At 37.4% G+C, this 21,882-nt stretch overlaps 1 long non-coding RNA gene across 1 annotated transcript; it reads right to left on the reverse strand.

Moving 5' to 3' along the window:
• Positions 1 to 29: 29 nt before the first annotated feature.
• Positions 30 to 1,136, reverse strand: LOC104229688 (uncharacterized). The gene is made up of 3 exons (XR_011402548.1): positions 1,006 to 1,136; positions 470 to 622; positions 30 to 333 (listed from the first exon to the last, which is right to left on the reverse strand). It is a non-coding gene; the product is annotated as an uncharacterized lncRNA (long non-coding RNA).
• Positions 1,137 to 21,882: the final 20,746 nt, after the last annotated feature.

Raw genomic sequence — 21,882 nt, forward strand, 5'->3', positions numbered from 1 at the left:
TGCCTTACAACCTGCTCAAAGCAGCATGGTAACTAAGATAATTATATTAAATAGAAACTATTACAAACATTGACATTCCTTGGGCACATGAACTATTCAATACTACTATACTACTTTTTTTCCCTTCAGAAGATCTAATAAAAAGCAGAATATAGCCAATTAGTCGCAACGTATTTATATCTTCTTCATTTTTATGCAATCGTCTCGTAACCCCAATTAATAGAATTATATTGAGTTTGTTGTTATTGTTGTCGTCTCAAATACACAACGTACATGCCCTCCTCCGTGTTGATACATCATAGCATCAATTTCATCATCATCTTTTAATCCCGACTTCATTATATAATCCAAAAAAAAACATACAAAAAGGAAAAAAAAAATTAAACATGAGGGATATGAATAGAGTGTTAAGATATCGAATTAATAATAAATCATATTATGGAAATTAAAAGGCTAATATATAACTTACTTCATTTACAGTCTTCTTAGAATAAAGGCGTTTTCCATTGAACAAAAACCTAAATGTTTTATATTCTAATATTTGTTTACTCTTAGCGTACGACTTGAATATCTCTTTCATAACTGAAGTAGGCTTGACTTTGAAGTATACAAATGATCCATCCTACAAAAAGTTAGTAAAAAGAAAAAAACCAAAACAAGACAGAAATATCAATAAATATCTAGTATTAAAAACTCATTGCTGTTTGAAAAAATTAAATAAAAAACAACAATATATATGTGTGTGTGTGTAGAGAGAGAGAGAGAGAGTGAAAAAATTAAAAAGAAAAGAACAGAATAATAATAATATATATAAAAGTTAGTGTAAAAAAAATCAATAAATTTCTCACAATAAACATGACTTTCTTATTTGGTTTATTCTTTTGTTCTTCTTCAAACAAAGTTTAAAAAAGAAAAAAACTCTTTGCTGTTTGAAAAAATACAAAAAAAAAGAAAAAAAGAAAAGAAGAAGAATAATATATACAGAAAGTGAAATGATGAATGAACCTGGGATTTAATTCTTAGGTTTAATTGATTTTGATGACTTGGTTCCTCTAATGGCCTCTTTTTGCTACTTTCTCCTGCCATTTTATTTTCTTTGTTCTCTTATTTTGTGGAGAGAAGTGACGAAAATTATACAGAAGAGGAAGGTAGAATACTTACTAATGAGTAAATAAGGAGCAAAGAAGAAACTCTTTTAAGTGGGCGTTTGGACATAAGAATTGTAAAATTCCGGAAAAAAAGTGGGGAAAAAAAATCAAGCGAAAAATGATATCTGAAAATTGGAGTTGTATGTATACATAAGTACAATTTTGGGATTTTTTTAATTTTTGTAAGTGAACTGAAGTGAAAATTTTGAAATAATTTCTTTTGGAGTTTTTTGAATTTTCGAAAATATTTCAAAATTTATCTTCAAATGAAAATTTGAAAGTTTATGGTCAAACACTGATTTTGAAAAAAATGAAAATTTTTCGAGTAAAAATGAAAAAAGTCTTATGTCCAAATGGGCTCTGGATGGGTGTTTGGACATAAGAATTGTAAAATTTCGAAAAAAAAGTGGAAAAAAAACTTTCAAATGAAAATGGCATTTGAAAATTAAAATTGTGTTTGGACTTGAATATAATTTTGGGTTGTTTTTACATTTTTGCAAGTATTCTCAGTTTTTTGAAAAATAGCTTTTTGAAGTTTTTTAATTTGGAAAATTCTAAATTTCTTTTTCAGGTGAAAATTAAAAATTTAATAGCAAAATACTGATTTTGAAAATAAGTAAAAAAATTTGAAAAAAGTGAAATATTTTTCATGGCCAAACGGGCTCTAAATATTTGGAGAAAGACATGGAGCCATAAAGGCAATAAAACTTTTTAAAAGTTAAAATTTTTAGCCATTGTTATTTCTAAAATGGTGATTACATAGGGAAAAGGGTATTCGCAGGTTCGGTCTGTCAAATTTCATGTCCATAATAAGTCAGTAGAAAAGAATCCTAGGGACATTTAATTTTATTTTAAAAACACTAAGGGAAATTTCTTGACTATTTGATTTACAGTTTAAACCTTGATCGTTGGATGAATTTTCATCTTACCGTAAGGGTACGGAAAGATTTACCTATGGTCTAAGCTTGTGTTTGTACATAGAAACTTGGAGAAAAAAAAAGTTATTGAAAGTTGGATTTAAACGTGTACATGAACCGGATTGGTATGATTTTTATTAAAATTAAATCAAACCAAACTAACTATATCGGTTTGGATTGGTTCGATTTTGCCGGATTTTTCGAGATTTTTTTTGTTACATGGATATTATTTCAATTTTACTTTATTAAAGTTATAAATAAAATTTTGATAAATGAATATATGTCAGATAAAAAATTATAAAATAACAAATATATGATTTATTAAAATATTCTTATTGGAGATATTTTTTTAGTAACACATGATAATTATATTCTTAGTCGTCTAATAATATTCATTGATGCACACTTTTAAGGATAACCGAATTTAATATTTAAACATATAAATCAATATGACACTTAAATAATTAATAATATGTTCTTTATTTTTAAATTATTAAACTACCATTTCAAATTCGAAAAAGATATAAGAAATCTTGACATATGAATATAGAAGAACATAGAGATGATTGACACATTCAATAATACTTTGATAAGAAAGTGATATAACTCATTATTTAAAGTAAATAAAAATGAAGGTATTTCATAGTTCTATTAAATATTACATCTCATGGATCTAAAATATTTCTGAATATTTTTTAGACAAAATTTTATATAAATCTTAAAAGTAAAAAAATATATATTTATATCTCAGTTTGGTTCGAATTTTTTAACTCAATACCAAACCAAATCAAACCAAACCTAGTCGAATTTTTTAATCGATTTGGTGCGATTTTCCGTTCGGTTTGAACACCCCTAGTTGAAATTGTGTTTGAATATACATTTTACTTGAAAAGAAGTTAAAAGATTTGTAAGTAGAAAACTTCAAAAACTAATTTTTGAAACTTGAAAAGTTAATCTTCAAAAACTGGCCAAATACTGATCACTTATTATAACCAAATAATATTTTTAAAATAAAAAAAATGAAAAAATAAGGGTACGTACATAGGAGTTTCCATTGTTTAAACTACAATCATATGGTTTTTTCGTACATTTCAAATCATTTCAAATTGACATTTGACTGATTGACTAACTTTTTCCTGCCCGTATTATCCTATCACTAGGGTTAGTTCGGATTTTACAATTATCAAATCAAATTAATTGTGTCGGATAATTAAATTTAAAGACCAAATCAAGCCAATAAAACTAGGGTTTTTCACTCTCGATTTTTCTCGGGTTTTCGGATTTTTTCGGGTTTTTCCGGTAAAATCTTCGTAGAACAAAACATATAAATTATGCTCAAAATATTTCTTTAGTCCTAGTAAGATACAACTATATAAAGTATTTTTCAAGAAAATAATACAAAATATGAGATATGTCATGGCATTATCCTAAAATATTCAACAATAAAGTTATGTAACATAAATATTGCTAACTAAAAAAGCCATAATAAAAATAAACATAATCTAAGAGTATTAAGTCATGCTAAAATAAGTAGACTTAAGAGAGTATTAAAACATGACTAAACGCTAAAGAAAAAATAAAAATAGGTCATGCATTTTATTTAAATTATTGCAAAACAAAAAGTAGATATTCAATATATTCTCGTTCGTAGTATTGAATTAAATTTCTTTTGTTAGCATTAGTATTGATTTGATTTTGGTTTGGGTTTTTGTTAGCACTATTTAATTTACTAATGTTAATGGCTATAAAACTTATTTGAACATTCAAAAGTTATAAGTCCAACCTTGAAATAATACCTCAAAAAATAAAATTATAAAATCTTTTAAGAAATATGTATAAATTACATCACAATAAAGTATATTTATATATTAAATATATCTAACTACATATGTAATGTTGGGTTGGTTTGGTTTCGGTTTGACTTTCTTTAGTTAAAATTTCTATATATGTAACTTTATCTTCAAAATATCCATGCTTTGAGAAATGTGCTTTGATTATTTTTCTAACTGACAGTGGTGGCTGAGATGTTAAAATGAAAGATGGTTGTTTAACTAAAAATACGAGTAACAATTAAATTTAATTTTATGATCTTAAAGATACGTGATATAATTCAATATCACTACTACAAATCAGGTAATTTTCGTCCATAATTTCCGATCAAAATCGATCGGAACGGAAAAATAATGGTCGCAAATGTAAACCGACCGCAATTGGTCGAAAATTTCCGACCGAATTCGGTCGAAAAATTCAATGCGTTAACTTCCAATCAAACTTTATTTTCCGACCAATCAAACTTTATTTAATTAAAAAATTAAATATATATTTTTTAATTTTCAAATTTCCGACCGAAATCGGTCGGAAAATATTATTATTATTATTATTTTAATTTTAGTTTTCCGACCGAATTCGGTCAAAACTTTTAAAAGATAATAATATTATTTAATTAAATAATTATTTGTAAATTGTTAATTTATTTTAAAAAAATATATAAATTCATAATTTCCGACCTAATTCGGTCGGAAATTATAAATTTCTGGGCAAAAAAAATTAATTTCCAACAGAATTCGGTCGGAAATCTGGATAAAAACTTGGCAAAAAATGGATGCTTTTAAGCTACACCACCTGCTAGTTTAAACCAATATACATCCTATAATGACATCTTATATTGTTGTCATTCAACCATGAAAACCATTCAAAATAACAACTAATAACCACCAACAACAACAAATAACCAACAACAACAATTAACCAACAACTAATAACCACAACCACAACAACTAATAACCACAACAAAAACTACTAAGGTGTTCAATAACAAAATAATAATATAATCATCATTCAAATAACCAACAACAAAACGTCAACAGCTACCTCGTTACTCCTAGTCACCGCCTGGTCTGGAAAGAATCAGCACTCAGGAGCGAACTCAGCTCTGCCTATATCTGCACACATGGTGCATGGAGTAATGTGAGTACTCCGGCCCAGTGAGTAATAAAAATAAATAACGACTGAAAACATGAAATCTCATAACGGCACAATATAGCGCTATCCCAAGCAGTAAAATCAGTTATACAGTAAAATAGTGAGTATCAGATAATTCTTCTTTTAAAACAGTAAAGACAAATAATTTCCACAGTAAGGATAAATCAAAAGCTTGCCCCTCGGGCTCAATATGTAAATCTCAGTATAGTATCAGCCCCTCGGGCTCACTCCCAACTCACCAGCACACAACATCAGCCCCTCGGGCTCACTCCCAACTCACCACACACAAGCAACGGCCTCTCGGGCCCACTCCCAACTCACCTGGGTACCCTGCGCTCACTGGGGGTGTGTACAGACTCCGGAGGGGCTCCTACAGCCCAAGCGCAATATCAATAGGCCTGAAAGCCTTCACACATCACACACGAAGAGGTCTGAAAGCCTCCTCACATCACTCAACATATCCTCACATATGGCCCTCGGCCTCAATCAGTCCAGAAAATAATCATAAGCCTCTTGGGCATCAGTAAAACAATAGTGCTCAGCTCAACAGCATTATAAATATCATTAAATCTCGAGTTGAGTATAAATGTAGCTGAGTTCACAAAATAATATAATTCAATTGGACTGAGTTCAAATAATATTTCAATTCGTGAGGAAAATAGTGATGTAAATTCACAAAAGATTTCAGATAATTGGCACGAAGCCCAAATATGGCAATAAGCCCAATCATAGTGAAAAACAATAAATCTTTATCAATTACGCGGTAAAAATATCAACTGGGATGGACCAAGTCACAATCCCCAATAGTAAATGACCCCGCGCTCGTCATACAACGCGTGTCTCATCTCAACATAGCAGTATGTTGTGCAATCCGGGGTTTCAAACCCTCAGTGCATCATTTAAAATCATTACTCACCTCAAGACGGTCCAACGTCTACTCCGCTATGCCCTTGCCTCTCGAATTTACCTCTTCGCGCGTCGAATCTGGTCAAAACCACAACGAATACATTACAATAGGCTAAGGGAATATAACCCAATCGAAAAAACTCGAAAAATATCGAAATTCACGAAATTCGAAAAACCCGAGCCCCGGGCCCACTTCTCGAAAAATTACGAAAGTCACATCACCGGATTCCTCATCTCACCATGAGTCCGTACATATAAAATTTATCAAAATCGGAGTTCAAATGACCCCTCAAATCTTCAAATCTTATTTTCAAATCCCTAGGCCTAAATCTTCAATTTACTCCTAAAAAATATGTAATCTAGTCGGATTATTCGATGATAATTCAATATTATGGAGTAGAAATAATCACAAGTGACTTACCTCAAGATTTCCCAAGATTTCTTGCTAAAAATCGCCCAAAATCCGAGCTTGGAAGTTAAAAAAATGACCAAACTCGGACGGCTGGACATTAAATCTGTCCAGAAATTTTCGGTACTGTTCACGTGGGGGCACTGTTTATGCGCGTGAGGACACTGTTCATTGTTCACCGCGTGGTTACTTTTCACGCGCGGTTACTGTTCACTGCTGCAGAAAATACAACAGCTTTTAAGAAATTTGCATTACAGCCATTTTTCACTAAAATGGCTCTAACTCCCTCATACAAACTCGGAATTAGATAATTCTTGTTCCTATGAGTCACAAATAATAATACGAACACAACCCTTCAATCTAAACTCAATTCGGAGCTCGTTTGCCCAGTTCAATACCCATTTCGCTCGTTAAACAATTAACTCACATTTCACGTCAAAAACTCAATCGCGACTTGATGAAATTAAACCAAAATTTCCAGATCAGTCCTATAATTCATGATTTAAATTCTAGAAGTCTCGAAATCAAATTTAGATCTCTAGAACTAAAAATGAACCTTTAGATCATTACATTTATGCTCAAAACGGCAAAAATCTTCCAAAAATGACCCGTTGGGAATCCAAAACACACCCGAGGCCCCGGGACCCCGACCAATAATACCAACCAGTCCCAAAATACATTACGGACTTGTTCGAGGCCTCAAATCACATCAAACAATGCTAAAATCATGAATCAACCTCCAATCCAAGTTTTATGAACTTTAGAATTTCCAACTTCTATTTCTGATCCGAAACCTATCAAATCATGTCCGATTGACTTCAAATTTTGCACACAAGTCCAAACTGACATAACGAAGCTACAGAAATTCTCGGAATTCTATTCCGACCGTCGGATCAAAATTTCACCTATCAACCGGAAATCGCCAAAACACTAACTTCGCCAAAATGAGCTAATTTCTTCACCGGACCTCCAAAATTAATTCTGATTGCGCTTCTATGCCTTAAATCATCCACCGAAACTAACCGAATCATCGGAATTCAATTCCGAGCCCTCTAACTAACAAGTCAACGTCCGGTTGACTTTTCCAAACTAACTCTTCCTTAAAGAGACTAATTGTCCCATTTCATACCAAACTCGATCCGAATTGACTCAAATTCACCAAGTACTTATATTGAAACATGAATAAGCATTTAACGGGGAATACGGGACGAAAAATAGGAAACGACGGTTCGGGTCGTTACATTCTCCCCAACTAAAGCAAACGCTCGTCCTCGAGCGAGTTAAGAAACATACCTGGAGTTTCAAATAGGTGCGGGTACCTGCTCCGCATCTCCTGCTCGGTCTCCCAAGTAGCCTCCTCCACGGGCCGACCTCTCCACTGTACTTTCACTGATGCTATATCTTTTGATCTCAATTTTTGAACCTGTCGACTCAAAATAGCCACTGGCTCCACATTATAAGTCAAATTTTCATCTAACTGTACTGTATTGAAATCTAAAATATGAGACGGGTCCCCAATGTACTTCCGGAGCATGGACACATGGAATACCGGATGAACACCCGACAATCTAGGCGGCAAAGCAAGCTCGTAAGCCACCTCTCCAATCCTCCTAAGTACCTCAAATGGTCCAATAAACCGCGGACTCAACTTCCCTTTCTTTCCGAAACTCATAACACCCTTCATCGGTGAAACCTTCAGCAAAACCTTCTCGCCCTCCATAAATGACACATCTCGGACCTTCCGGTCCCCATAACTCTTCTGACGCGACTGAGCTGTGCGAAGTCTTTCCTGAATCACCTTCACCTTTTCTAAGGCATCCTGGACCAAATCTGTCCCCAACAACCTAGTCTCACCGGGCTCAAACCAACCCACTGGAGTTCTACACCGCCTCCCATATAAGGCCTCATACGGTGCCATCTGAATACTGGACTGATAGCTGTTGTTGTAGGCAAACTCTGCAAGTGGTAAAAATTCAACCCAAGAACCTCCAAAATCAATCACGCAGGCACGCAACATATCCTCCAATATCTGAATAGTACGCTCGGACTGTCCGTCCGTCTGAGGATGAAATGCTGAACTCAACTCCACCTGAGTGCCCAACTCGTGCTGAAAAGTCCTCCAAAACTGAGAAGTGAACTGAGTACCTCTATCAAAAATGAAGAAATATACAGGAACTCACAATACACAACACGTTCCCCATACCTGTAGAAAGTATCTATTTTAAACCATGGTAGAAACCATCAAGAACACTTGGAAATCCATTTTCTCCTAATCAAGCTATTAGAACTAAATTCCTCTAATTCAACCAGGCCACTCAGGTCATCAAACTCAGAAATATTGTCATATTACTATAGCTAGTTCAACAAAAATTCTTCACAAGCTTAGGTAACACAGACCGTAAAATACCTCAATTGCACTACTAAGATCACTTTCATTCTCGTGATAATCAACTCAAATTTCTCAATTAGAGTCAAATTCAAATCTCAACACACACCATGTTAGTAGAAAAGAAACTCTCTACTCAACATTATAAGGAACACACCTACGTAGATTATTCCGCATGAGATAACCCACCTACTTTGCCTCCAATTAACATTTTTGTATACCTTCCACCGTCGTACACATTACACAATCACTTAGTCTTCCTGGGTCTAAACTCATCCTGTAACATGAAATTTACTTCACTCCAAATAGGAGACTTGAAAAGATTCTTCACGCCCATAACTCGGAGCTACACCTCTAATCACAATGGAAATCATACACTTAATAGTTTACCTATCATCCAGCAGATCTTCCTAGACACTTCAAAGTCATATAGAAACATCTCGCAGTACTAACATACCCATCACATTGCTAACCAGCCGTCATTCCCACTAATAGGGGCAATACCGGACATATAAGTTCAAAACACTTGCTCACACAATCAGCACCTCAGTGCTCAAGCCGTAAGAAAAGATCCGGCCTCAAGTCCTTCAGACTGGCCCAATATCAAATCATAGAGATCACGTCTCTCCCCTCAATCAGGGAATCACAAGATATCAAGGCACATCTGATACTGAGCGCTCATGCGCGCATGCGAACGCGTCGAAGGAATTTCAAGAATATGAAATTTTCCTAAAGGTTCTGCAGCCTCTCGAGGATAAATACAGACGTATTTGTACCGATCCGCGAGTCTCAGTATCAGATGTGCCTTGATGACTTGTGATTCCCTGATTGAGGGGCGAGACATGATCTCTATGAGTTGATGTTGGGCCAGTCTGAAGGACTTGAGGCCGGATCTTTTCCTACGGCTTGAGCACCGAGGTGCTGATTGTGTGAGCAAGTGTTTTGAACTTATATGTACGGTATTGCCCCTATTAGTGGGAATGACGGCTGGGTAGCAATGTGATGGGTATGTTAGTACTGTGAGATGTTTCTATATGACTTGGAAGTGTCGAGGAAGATCTGTTGGATGATAGGTGAACTATCAAGTGTATGATTTCCATTGTGATTAGAGGTGTAGCTCCGAGTTATGGGCGTGGAGAATCTTTTCAAGTCTCCTGTTTGGAGAGAAGTAAATTTCATGTTACAGTATGGGTTTAGACCCAGGAAGACTAAGTGATTGTGTAATGTGTATGACGGTGGAAGGTATACAAAAATGTTAATTGGAAGCAAAATAGGTGTGTTCCTTATACTGTTGAGTAGAGAGTTTCTTTTCTACTAACAGGGTGTATGTGTTAAGATTTGAATTTGACTCTAATTGAGAAATTTGAGTTAATTGTCACGAGAATGAAGGTGATCTTAGTAGTGAAATTGAGGTATTTTACGGTCTGTGTTACCTAAGCTTGTGAAGAATTTTTGTTGAACTAGTTGTAGTAATATGGCAATATTTCTGAGTTTGATGACCTGCGTGGCCTGGTTGAATTAGAGGAATTTAGTTCTGATAGCTTGATTAGGAGAAAATGGATTTCCAAGTGTTCTTGATGGTTTCTACCATGGTTTAAAATAGATACTTTCTACAGGTATGGGGAACGTGTTGTGTATTGTGAGTTCCTGTATATTTCTTCATTATTGATGGGGTACGAAGGTTTTGGAGCGAGGTTCTGTTTAATGTGGGGTTTCCTACTGGTACTTGGTTGGTTTGAGTGGTTATGGTAATCGAGAATGGTGTTGCGAGTATATGAGTTGTGTAGTATGTTATGCGATTATATCTAGGGTTATTGTTATGGCTTGACACAGTTTGTTTGGACTTATACAGTGTGTGTATGTGAGATTCAGGTCTTGAAAAGAATTCTGGATGTTAGAAATTGGGCTCCAAGGATTTGGGGTAAGGTTAAAGTAATGTTTATTATTCACTACAATGAGTTTAGTGTGTTTTAGAATAATTGGTTCCAACTTTTTTATGAATTATATGCCCTATCGGTATGAGGGTTCGTTATGTGCTATGAAAAAAAAATATTTACGAAATTTATGGAGAAGAAGAAAGAAAGGAAATTGAAAACTGCAGTTGGCACAATGTGAAATATTTAAACCGGGCTGCAAGCCGCGGTGGAGGTTATGTAAGGACGAGGTCCTTGTGGTAAATAATTATGAGTTTAAAGTTTTCCTTTGTAAAGTTTAATTCGTACGATAATATTAAAAGGGAGTCATGCCAGTTAGGTTGAATTGATAATTCTTGTATATTTTATGTTCATATTCAGCCATTTTCGTACTGTAAACATTGAGTTTTAGCTTATGAGATGAGTTCCCAGGTGGCGTTAAATGTGACTCATTAATCCGAGTAAGTAATAATGAGGTCTTCATGCCTCACATTCTGTTGTCAGTATTGTGAAAATTTGAAATAAGGTGGTGGTTAATATGAGATTTATTGATAATGATGGAATTATTTATGAACAACTATTAAGACGAGAAATGTGGTTATGATCATACAAATGATGCGTTTCATGTCAAAATATCATTGTGATAATGTCGGGCTTGTAATGCAGAGATTAGTGTTATTGATATACTTGTGGTACTTGTTGGGTTGTGGACATGCTGTTAGGAGTTGTTTTGGTGTTACTCTGATAGGTGGATAGGCCCAATTACAAGGGAGACTCTGCCGAAATATTTGAAAAATCTGGGAGTTAGTCAAATTTTGGGGACTTAAGAAATTTGAAATGTTGGAAGAATATCTAAGATCTATATGAAGTCGTTCGGTTCATTTGGTTGTGGATTGTGGGGTGTTGTCCCGGCTATGGTGGTAGTTCTTTCATGTTATGAGAATAAATGACTTATTACGAGCCCAGGAAAGGCTATCAGCCTAGTTCAGTGCGAGCAGAATCGACCTGAAGTGGGTGAATGGATTTAAATAGGATTATGGGCTTTATGTGAGTTAGATGTCTTCATTTTCGTATAGCGCTCCTCAAGGAGGGGTGTTGGAATATCATATGTTCTTCCGTGTTCGTTAACTCATGTAATATTGGGACTGTGCCATGTGTGTTGTGAAACGGCTTGATAAATTCCTATTCTCTGGGGAAAAGTCCATATTAGTTGTGTGAGTTGAGCAGTCCATTCCTGGATCATTTCCTTATGTATCTTGTTCGCATTATGGCCTATTGGAGCATTTTTGCATCATGTGAGATCGTTGGTCATTGTCTGTGGTGATTGGTTGTCTGAGCAACTCGTACTAGGTGAGGCGAGACTATTGGTATCGGGGACCATTGCAGTGGGATTATGTGAGGTATATTACAGGGCAGTTACCAGTATTTGTGTAGTAATGAGGTGATGATTTTAGTCAAAAAGGAGAGAATTAATGTTTGGTTAACTCTGCAATTGGTTAGAAATTTCTGCACATCTCCTCCGTTGTGGTTGTATCGTCAGCATTATAACAGAATGTATAAGTATATCATCATATGCATTGGGAGCATCAGAGTCGTAGAATTTTGGCTATTAAGGTTCATGGAGTGTCATTGTGGTTAGATGGTGAATTATGCGATACATGGTGCTAATTCAACAAAGGTACGCAGTCATGTTCTGGTACCTCGTGTGGTAGTTGATACATTGTTTATATACAGGGAACAGGGCGCTTAGTATCAGATGTGCATCAACGGCTTGTGATTCTCCGATCGAGGGGCGAGATGTTATCTCTATGAGTTGATGTTGGGCCGGTCTGGAGGACTTGAGGACGGATCCTTGCCTATGGCTTGAACACCGAAGTGCTGATTGTGCGAGCAAGAGTTTTGAAATTATATGTCCGGTATTGTCCCTATTAGTGGGAATGATGGTTGGATAGCCACGTGAGGAGTATGTTAGTACTGCGAGATATATCTATATGACTTGGAGGTGACGAGGAAGGGCGTCAGGATAATAGATGAACTATTAAGTGTTTGATTTTCATTGTGATCTGATGTGTAGCCCCGAGTTATGGGCGCGTGAAGAATCTTTTCATGTCTCCTGTTTGGAGTGAAGTAAATTTCATGTTACGGTATGAGTTTAGACTCAGGAAGACTAAGTGATTGTGTAATGTGAATGACGGTGGAAGGTATACAAAAATATTAATTAGAAGTGAAACATGTCGGTTATCTCCTGTGGAGTGTTCTAAGGTGGTGTTCTTATACTGTATATTAGAAGATCTCATTTACAAGTAAAGAATATGCGTTGAAATCTAAATTTGGTCGCCTAGAGAGTGGGCTTAAATGTTATGTGAGTGAATGCAAGAATTGCAGAAGAGTTAAAATTCCAGATGATTTGTGTTTCCACAAGCTTATGAAGGAGTGAGTTCAATCTCACTATGGTATTACAGCAACAATAGAGTATGTGTGTTATGATTTATTGAGTGAGTTTTGTTATATGGCTTTGATCCAAGTTGGGGAGTTTGCTATTAATTAAGTTGATTGCACGGTCAAGAGCTATATTTTTCCAGTCTGCCACAGAGATGCCTCGGTATTATTCGATCCTGGTTCCACCTATCATTATGTGTCCTCATATTTTGCTCATTATTTGGGTACGCCCCGTGAGTTTCTTGCTTTATCTATTCATGTATCTACCCCAGTGGGTGATACTGTTGTTGTAGACCGTGTGTACCGGTCATGTGTGGTGACTATTGGGGGTCTAGAGACCCGAGTGGATCTATTGCTATTGAGCATGGTGGATTTTGATGTTATTTTGGGCATGGATTGGCTATCTCCGTGTCGTTCTATTCTAGACTGTCATGCTAAGACAGTCACTTTGGCTATTTTGAGTCGACAGGTTCAAAAATTGAGATCAAAAGATATAGCATAAGTGAAAGTACAGTGGAGAGGTCGGCCCGTGGAGGATGCTACTTGGGAGACCGAGCAGGAGATGCGGAGCAGGTACCCGCACCTATTTGAAACTCCATGTATGTTTTTTAATTCGCTCGAGGACGAGCGTTTGTTTTAGTTGGGGAGAATGTAACGACTCGAACCGTCGTTTCCTGTATTTTCATCCCGTATTCCCCGTTAAATGCTTATTCATGTTTCAATATGTGTACTTGGTGAATTTGAGTCAATTCGGATCGAGTTTGGTATGAAATGGGACAATTAGTCTCTTTAAGGAAGAATTAGTTTGGAAAAGTCAACCAGACGTTGACTTGTGAGTTAGAGGGCTCAGAATTGAATTCCGATGATTCGGTTAGTTTCGGGGGATGATTTAAGGCCTAGGAGCGCAATCGGAATTAATTTTGGAGGTCCAGTGAAGAAATTAGCACATTTTGGCGAAGTTAGTATTTTGGCGATTTCCGGTTGATAGGTGAAATTTTGATCCGACGGTCGGAATGGAATTCTGAGAATTTCTGAAGCTTCTTTATGTCATTTTGGACTTGTGTGCAAAATTTGAAGTCAATCGGACGTGATTTGATAGGTTTAGGCATCGGAAATAGAAGTTGGAAATTCTAAAGTTCATAAAACTTGGATTGGAGGTTGATTCATGATTTTAGCGTTGTTTGATGTGATTTGAGGCCTCGAGCAAGTCCGTAATGTATTTTGGGACTGGTTGGTATTATTGGTCGGGGTCCCGGGGGCCTCGGGTGTGTTTCGGATGCCCAACGGGTCATTTTTGGAAGATTTTTGCCGTTTTGAGCATAAATGTAATGATCTAAAGGTTCATTTTTAGTTCTAGAGATCCAAATTTGATTTCGAGACTTCCAGAATTTAAATCATGAATTATAGGACTGATCTGGAAATTTTGGTTTAATTTCATCAAGTCGCGATTGGGTTTTTGACGTGAAATGTGAGTTAATTGTTTAACGAGCGAAATGGGTATTGAACTGGGCAAACGAGCTCCGAATTGAGTTTCGATTGAAGGGTTGTGTTCGTATTATTATTTGTGACTCATAGGAACAAGAATCGTCTATTTCCGAGTTCGTATGATGGAGTTAGAGCCATTTTAGTGAAAAATGGTCGTGATGCAAATTTCTTAAAAGCTGCTGTATTTTCTGCAACAGTGAACAGTACCCGCGGGTGAACAATGAACAGTGACCTCATGCGCATGAATAGTGCCCCGCGTGAACAATACCGAAAATTTCTGGACAGATTTAATGTCTAGCAGTCCGAGTTTGGTCATTTATTTTTGACTTCCAAGCTCGGATTTTGGGCGATTTTTAGCAAGAAATCTTGGGAAATCTTGAGGTAAGTCACTTGTGATTATTTCTACTCCATAATATTGAATTATCATCGAATAATCCGACTAGATTACATGTTTTTGAGGAGTAAATTGAAGATTTAGGCCTAGGGATTTGAAAATAAGATTCGAAGATTTGAGGGGTCATTTGAACTCCGATTTTGGTAAATTTTATATGTACTGACTCGTGCCGAGACGAGGAATCCGGTGATGTGACTTTCATAATTTTTCGAGAAGTGGGCCCGGGGCTCGGGTTTTGCGAATTTCGATATTTTTCGAGTCTTTTCGATTAGGTTATATTCCCTTAGCCTATTGTAATGTATTCGTTGTGGATTTGACCAGATTCGACGCGCGAAGAGGTAAATTCGAGAGGCAAGGGCATAGCGGAGTAGACATTGGACCGTCTTGAGGTGAGTAATGATTTTAAATGATGCACTGAGGGTTTGAAACCCCGGATTGCACAACATACTGCTATGTTGAGATGAGACACGCGTTGTATGACGAGCGCGGGGTCATTTACTATTGGGGATTGTGACTTGGTCCATCCCAGTTGATATTTTTACCGCGTAATTGATAAAGATTTATTGTTTTTCACTATGATTGGGCTTATTGCCATATTTGGGCTTCGTGCCAATTATCTGAAATCTTTTGTGAATTTACATCACTATTTTCCTCACGAATTGAAATATTATTTGAACTCAGTCCAATTGAATTATATTATTTTGTGAACTCAGCTACATTTATACTCAACTCGAGATTTAATGATATTTATAATGTTGTTGAGCTGAGCACTATTGTTTTACTGATGCCCAAGAGGCTTATGATTATTTTCTGGACTGATTGAGGCCGAGGGCCATACGTGAGGATATGTTGAGTGATGTGAGGAGGCTTTCAGGCCTCGAGTGTTATATGAGGAGGCTTTCAGGCCTCGTGTGTGATGTGTGAAGGCTTTCAGGCCTATTGATATTGCGCTTGGGCTGTAGGAGCCCCTCCGGAGTCTGTACACACCCCCAGTGAGCGCAGGGTACCCAGGTGAGTTGGGAGTGGGCCCGAGAGGCCGTTGCTTGTGTGTGGTGAGTTGGGAGTGAGCCCGAGGGGCTGATGTTGTGTGCTGGTGAGTTGGGAGTGAGCCCGAGGGGCTGATACTATACTGAGATTTACATATTGAGCCCGAGGGGCAAGCTTTTGATTTATCCTTACTGTGGAAATTATTTGTCTTTACTGTTTTAAAAGAAGAATTATCTGATACTCACTATTTTACTGTATAACTGATTTTACTGCTTGGGATAGCGCTATATTGTGCCGTTATGAGATTTCATGTTTTCAGTCGTTATTTATTTTTATTACTCACTGGGTCGGAGTACTCACATTACTCCCTGCACCATGTGTGCAGATACAGGCAGAGCTGAGTTCGCTCCTGAGCGCTGATTCTTTCCAGACCAGGCGGTGACTAGGAGTAACGAGGTAGCTGTTGACGTCCGCAGCCCCGTTTTCTCCCTTATCTTTGTTATTTATGATAATTCCAGACTTTGTAAAATATTAGTAAACTCTGTAGTAGCTCATGACTTGTGACACCCCGATTTCGGGCTGAGTTGGGAGGGTTTTCCTTGTTCTATCACGTTTATTTCGCATTTAAGATTATATTGCCCATGATTTAGACTTATTCCTGCTAAGTAATTATAAAGAGAAATAGAAAAAAATCTCGAAACTAGCAAAACCCGAGCCCCCGACCCGCTTCTCGAAAAATTACAAAACTCACATTACCGGATTCCTCGTCTTGCCACGAGTCCATACATACCAAGAACTCCCAAATCCGAGCTCAAATTACCTATCAAATACCAATTTGAAATATCAAAAACTGAAGCCCTAGTTCATCAATTTTAGGCTTAATTTCCATGAATTTCTAGACCAATTTCACAATATAATCGAGTTTTAAGTTCAAAGATCTTACCTCCAATCAATACTCTTCGAAACCCTCTTCATTTGCTTCCAAAAAGCTCTCAAGATGCTCAAAAATGGAGGAAAATGACCCAAAAATCGCGGATATAAACTCACTGCCCATATTTTTCGGAATTACTGTTTGTCACACCTCCTTTTTCCGCGCCCGAGGGGCGCAGGGGAGTTTTTCCAATTAAAGGACAATCGAAACGGGGATGGTTTATTAATTTCAGAGTCGCCACTTGGGAGATTTAGGGTGTCCCAAGTCACCAATTTTAATCCCGAATCGAGGAAAATAATGACTCTATATTACAGTCTGCGTACCAGAAATCCGGATAAGGAATTCTGTTAACCCGGGAGAAGGTGTTAGGCATTCCCGAGTTCCGTGGTTCTAGCACGGTCGCTCAACTGTTATATTCGGCTTATTTATCTGATTTTTAATACAATTATGAACCATGTGCAAATTTTATCTTTTACCGCTTTATTATTATAATTATTATTTTTTAGGAATGTGAACATCGCTTAAAACATATCTTTGGATTGTGTCACATGAAATGCACCCACAATACGAAACATATTTTATTTGATGTTTTAGGATTTAGATTTGGGTCGCATGAAATGCGCATCCGAGTTTAAGGAAATTAAATTATTAAAGACGCGCCTAAAGCGACTAGCGTATTTATTTTGGGTAAGACCGTGGAATTTTACTAAACGGTCCATCCCGAAATCCAAATAATTTCTAAAGCAAATATTTACTGAGGGCCCCGCAATTTGTATTTTTTATTTGGCGAGGCTCATCTCGTTCTTTATTTTTTAATGAATTTGCAACGTCATGGACATGCATCTCGAACCACGTTCACAATCAATGTACCCGTGATTAGAAACACATTTCGACTCCGTTGAGAATTGGATTTGGGTCACATAAATGCGCACCCGAGTTTAAGAAGGTAAGATTTATTAAGGCGCGTCCTAAAGAGTCTAACGTATTGTTATTTTAGGAGGGTTGTGAGATTTGCTAAACAACCCGTCCTGGAACCTAAATGCTTCGATAATATACATTTAAACAAGGGCCCCGCATCTGCACGTTGTGTTTATTTTCATCGAGGCTCATCTCGTTCTTATTTTAAAAGGACATCCTATAGCAACTACGTTTCTTATCGCGTTTGTCCTTATCAATTGAAAACAGTAGATAGTCCTAATTAATTATATGCTTGCAAGTTGTTTGTAACAACATTCAGAAACGCCTAAAATCAAAAAACGAGGTTGTCCGAACAAATAATCACGGGCCCAAATCCAGCCCAAGCGTGATCGGCCAGACCTGGGCCACTGCTTGTTCGAAGCAGGCCGGCTTGGCCTGTTTTGGCTTGAACTCGACCTTTGTGAGGTTGAGGCCCTGAATTTGTGTTCCGGATCTTAAAACATGGTTTTAAGAGTCATATATAGCAATTTATTGGAAAGGAAAGAACTTAGTTAGTGTACGAATTTCATGCTTGGCATACATTACAGGCTTATACTACACTTTTGAACTAAATAATGAGATACAAACTACTGCCTTGGGCATACTCTCATCACCAACCTATATGCACATTCTAGCATTCAACTACCATACATTGACATTTATAGGCATGAGACTAACTCTAGCACCCAGAACAAAAATGTAAAACTATTACACATTGCATGAATATTTAATGTATCAATCTATATCTATAAAAAAAACATTCTTCAGGTCTTTCCTTTACATTCATGCTCAAATTTCCAGCTACATCTGACAGTGTCTTAGGTGTGTACCTGGTATAGAGGAACAGAAGAAGAAAGGAATGATCAGCTGGGCAGTATGCAGTACATACAGCAGCAGCAGACACACAGCAACAACACAGCAACAACCAACTAAACCAAGTGTTTTCCACAGCCACAGATAACCAACAATATCTCCCAGAATACAAGGACTAGCAGATAGTCGAAACCAAGCCAGCAATCCCAGGAAAGAGTAAGGAAATAACAGCAGTAACTGAGGGTTCAAATGCAGTAAGACTAACAGTTCAACAACCACAAACAACTCAGCCAATGCAAGCAACAGAACTTGGCCAAGACAGCTTTGACCAATATGCACTCTTGTACAACTTTCAGGCAGTGTTTGGTTACAATGTCTATTGGAAACTACCTTGTGTTTACGCTATTGTGATTTGGGACTCACTAGATCTCTCTTCAGACTAAAGTTTTTTTTCTCTCTGAAGACTCAAAAATCCAGCCCTGTTTAAGTTATCAAATGGCCTATTTATAGGCCAAATGAACCAGTACAGCTGAGCTGCCTGCCCTGCCAATTGGCAGAATGCCCATACCCTTTAAGCCCATGCCTAAGCATCTTTGGTGCCAGCCCCTTTGTTCCCCACGCCTGGTCTTTGTTTAATCAAGAGTTATGGGCTCGTTTTATTTATTCATTTTAAGCCCCATACTCTTATGTCTTGCTCCCCATTAGTATTAGTTTAATCTTAATTAGTACCCTACTTGCCAGCTTCATTTAAACTAACCTTTTCTGCCTTTCTCAAACCCCAGAATACCCCTGCTTGACCTTGATTATTACTGCCCTGCCTATTGCAGCATCAGGGCATTTTTGAACTGATGAAAGTTCAAATTCAAGACTGCCTGGACTGAACCTTTTCAGTCAGTTTCACAATGCAAACAAACCATTTCAAACAATGCTGGGGCATTCAGTCAATAGCAAGGTTCAATTAGTCATGCGACATTATTAGCTCATTCGACTCATTAGTTATAGAAAACTGATCGACGACATTTATCGAGTCGACTATACTAATCATAACAGGTAATAATCAGTCGTTCAAATAAACAACACATACAGGGACCTAAAGGGCATCAGACAGTTTTTGTTCAATTACTAGGGCTATATGAATTAATTCGCTTGGACGACTACTCTAATCGAACATGTACATCACAGAATACATTCAAATCATACACAGAAAACAATTGACCAAATAAAAGGTCTTTACAGAGATGAAAGAAGTCCGAATGAAAAATAACAAAATAACAAACAGACACAAAGAAATATGCTGACAACTTATTTAGAAATAAAACAAAAGAAAGGAAAACTTACCAAAAATGTTTAAATCAAACAGACCCAAATCTGATTCAACTTCGAACTTCTGAGGCCGAACAAACTTTAATCAGGGTGTTCTCACATGAGAACACCTTGATTAAGGTCTATTAGACCTCAAACCCATGTCCAAACCGGCCGGATTCCCCAGGTGCATGTGTTCTAAAGTCTGGATTTCCAGATCTGATTTTTAGGGAGTTGTGGGTAGATTCGGACCAAACCAAGTTTGGTTTGGTCACGAGGAAGGTCAGGGGAGTGTCTGGTATGAAGATGGGATGGTTTGGCATAGATCCGGGTTCGACTCAAATCTTCAAATGAAGATTCGAGACGAACGAAAGTGATTCGAGGCTCGTGGTTAGTGGATTCGTGTTCAGGACAGTGAGGTGGTCCTAGGGTGTTCAGGAGGCGGTCACCGGCGTTCGTGCCGCCGGCTTTTGGTGGAAGGGAAACTAGGGCGGCGTTAGGGTTTGGGGGTTTCAGGGTTCGGGGAAGGAGATGACTGAAGGGTGGGGTTGGTATAGGGGGTGCGGGGTACGATAGGAGGCTTATATACGGGGAGGCTGATTGGATCTGAGCCGTTAGATCAGATGATCTCAACAGCTTGGATCTGATGCTGAGAAATGAGACGGGGTCGTTTGGTAGTTAAACGGGGTCGTTTGGTTTAAGTGAGGGGTTGGGTCAGGCTGGTTATTTGGGTCGGGTTTGAACATGGGTCGCTGAAAGAGGTCCTGAACCGTTGGATCGGCTGGGACGGACGGCTCAGATTGATTTGCCTGAAACGACGTCGTTTCAGGAGGTGCCTGGGTAGCCGGTTTTGGACTGGACCTGATCGAATTGGTTTGGGCCTATTTTTGGTTTATTTCCTTGGCCCAAACCGTTTTCTTCATTCTTTTCTCCCTTTCTTTTTTCCTTTTTCTTTTCTTCTTCTTTTTTTTTCTAATCTTAAAACTAAAAATAAAATGAAATTCAAACAAACATAATTATCAAAATATTTAAATAGGTTAAATCGCACCCTAGAATATTTTTGTGAATTTTTCTTTTACTGAATGAATTATGGTCTAATTACCAGAACATACACATTTTGTATTTTGTTTAATAATGTAAAAATGGACAAAATGGACAGACCCACACATGACTAGCAGCACACGTTACGGAAAATTGAAAATTGTACAGCGAGGTCCTTTGTTACTATTTCTTTTGGAGTGACTGTCCGTGAAGCAAAAATCACGTGCTTACAGCTGCCCCTCTTTGCACGAAGACACGAAGGGTTTTCGCGCAAAGATAAAGCGAGCGATTTTTGCCCGTCCGAATACTCCGTGTGAAGCATTTTTTGAAAGAGATTTGACCGAACCTTTGCTTCAGAGGTTTCCTACATATCCTGGGCTGAACAGGAATCAGGTCAATGTAGTTCGGGAAATTTTGGTAGCTGGGACTACCGTGTGACTGTATTGCTTGCTGTTGTTGTGCGCTGTTGTATGCTGCTGTAGGATGCTACTGCTCAACCGATCTCCCTGTTACATTGCTCTAAAAGGAAAAACAAGAAGCTAAGCTAAACTGAGGATCCTGAAATCTCATCCATCTTCGACTTGTTCTTGTTGCCTTGCTTTCTTGTCGGCTATCGCTTTCCTCCGATGCCTTTATCTTGTGACTTTGGGAGATGATGTTGGTCCTTTGCTGACGTTTGAATGCCAGTTTTCATCACTTTGCTTGACCCGCTGGGGATACTGCTTTCTTCTTTAAATCTTCCAATGGTTTCTTCAGTGGTATGTTTCTTCATCAGCATCGTTATACTGGGCATGCTACAACGTTCCCAAACTGCTTCTTTTGAGACGCGTTCCTTTTTCCTTTTGAATTGTGCGCTTGCCCCTGCAGTTGTC

This window comes from Nicotiana sylvestris, chromosome 1 (assembly GCF_000393655.2).
Source record: "Nicotiana sylvestris chromosome 1, ASM39365v2, whole genome shotgun sequence".
NCBI lineage: Eukaryota > Viridiplantae > Streptophyta > Magnoliopsida > Solanales > Solanaceae > Nicotiana > Nicotiana sylvestris.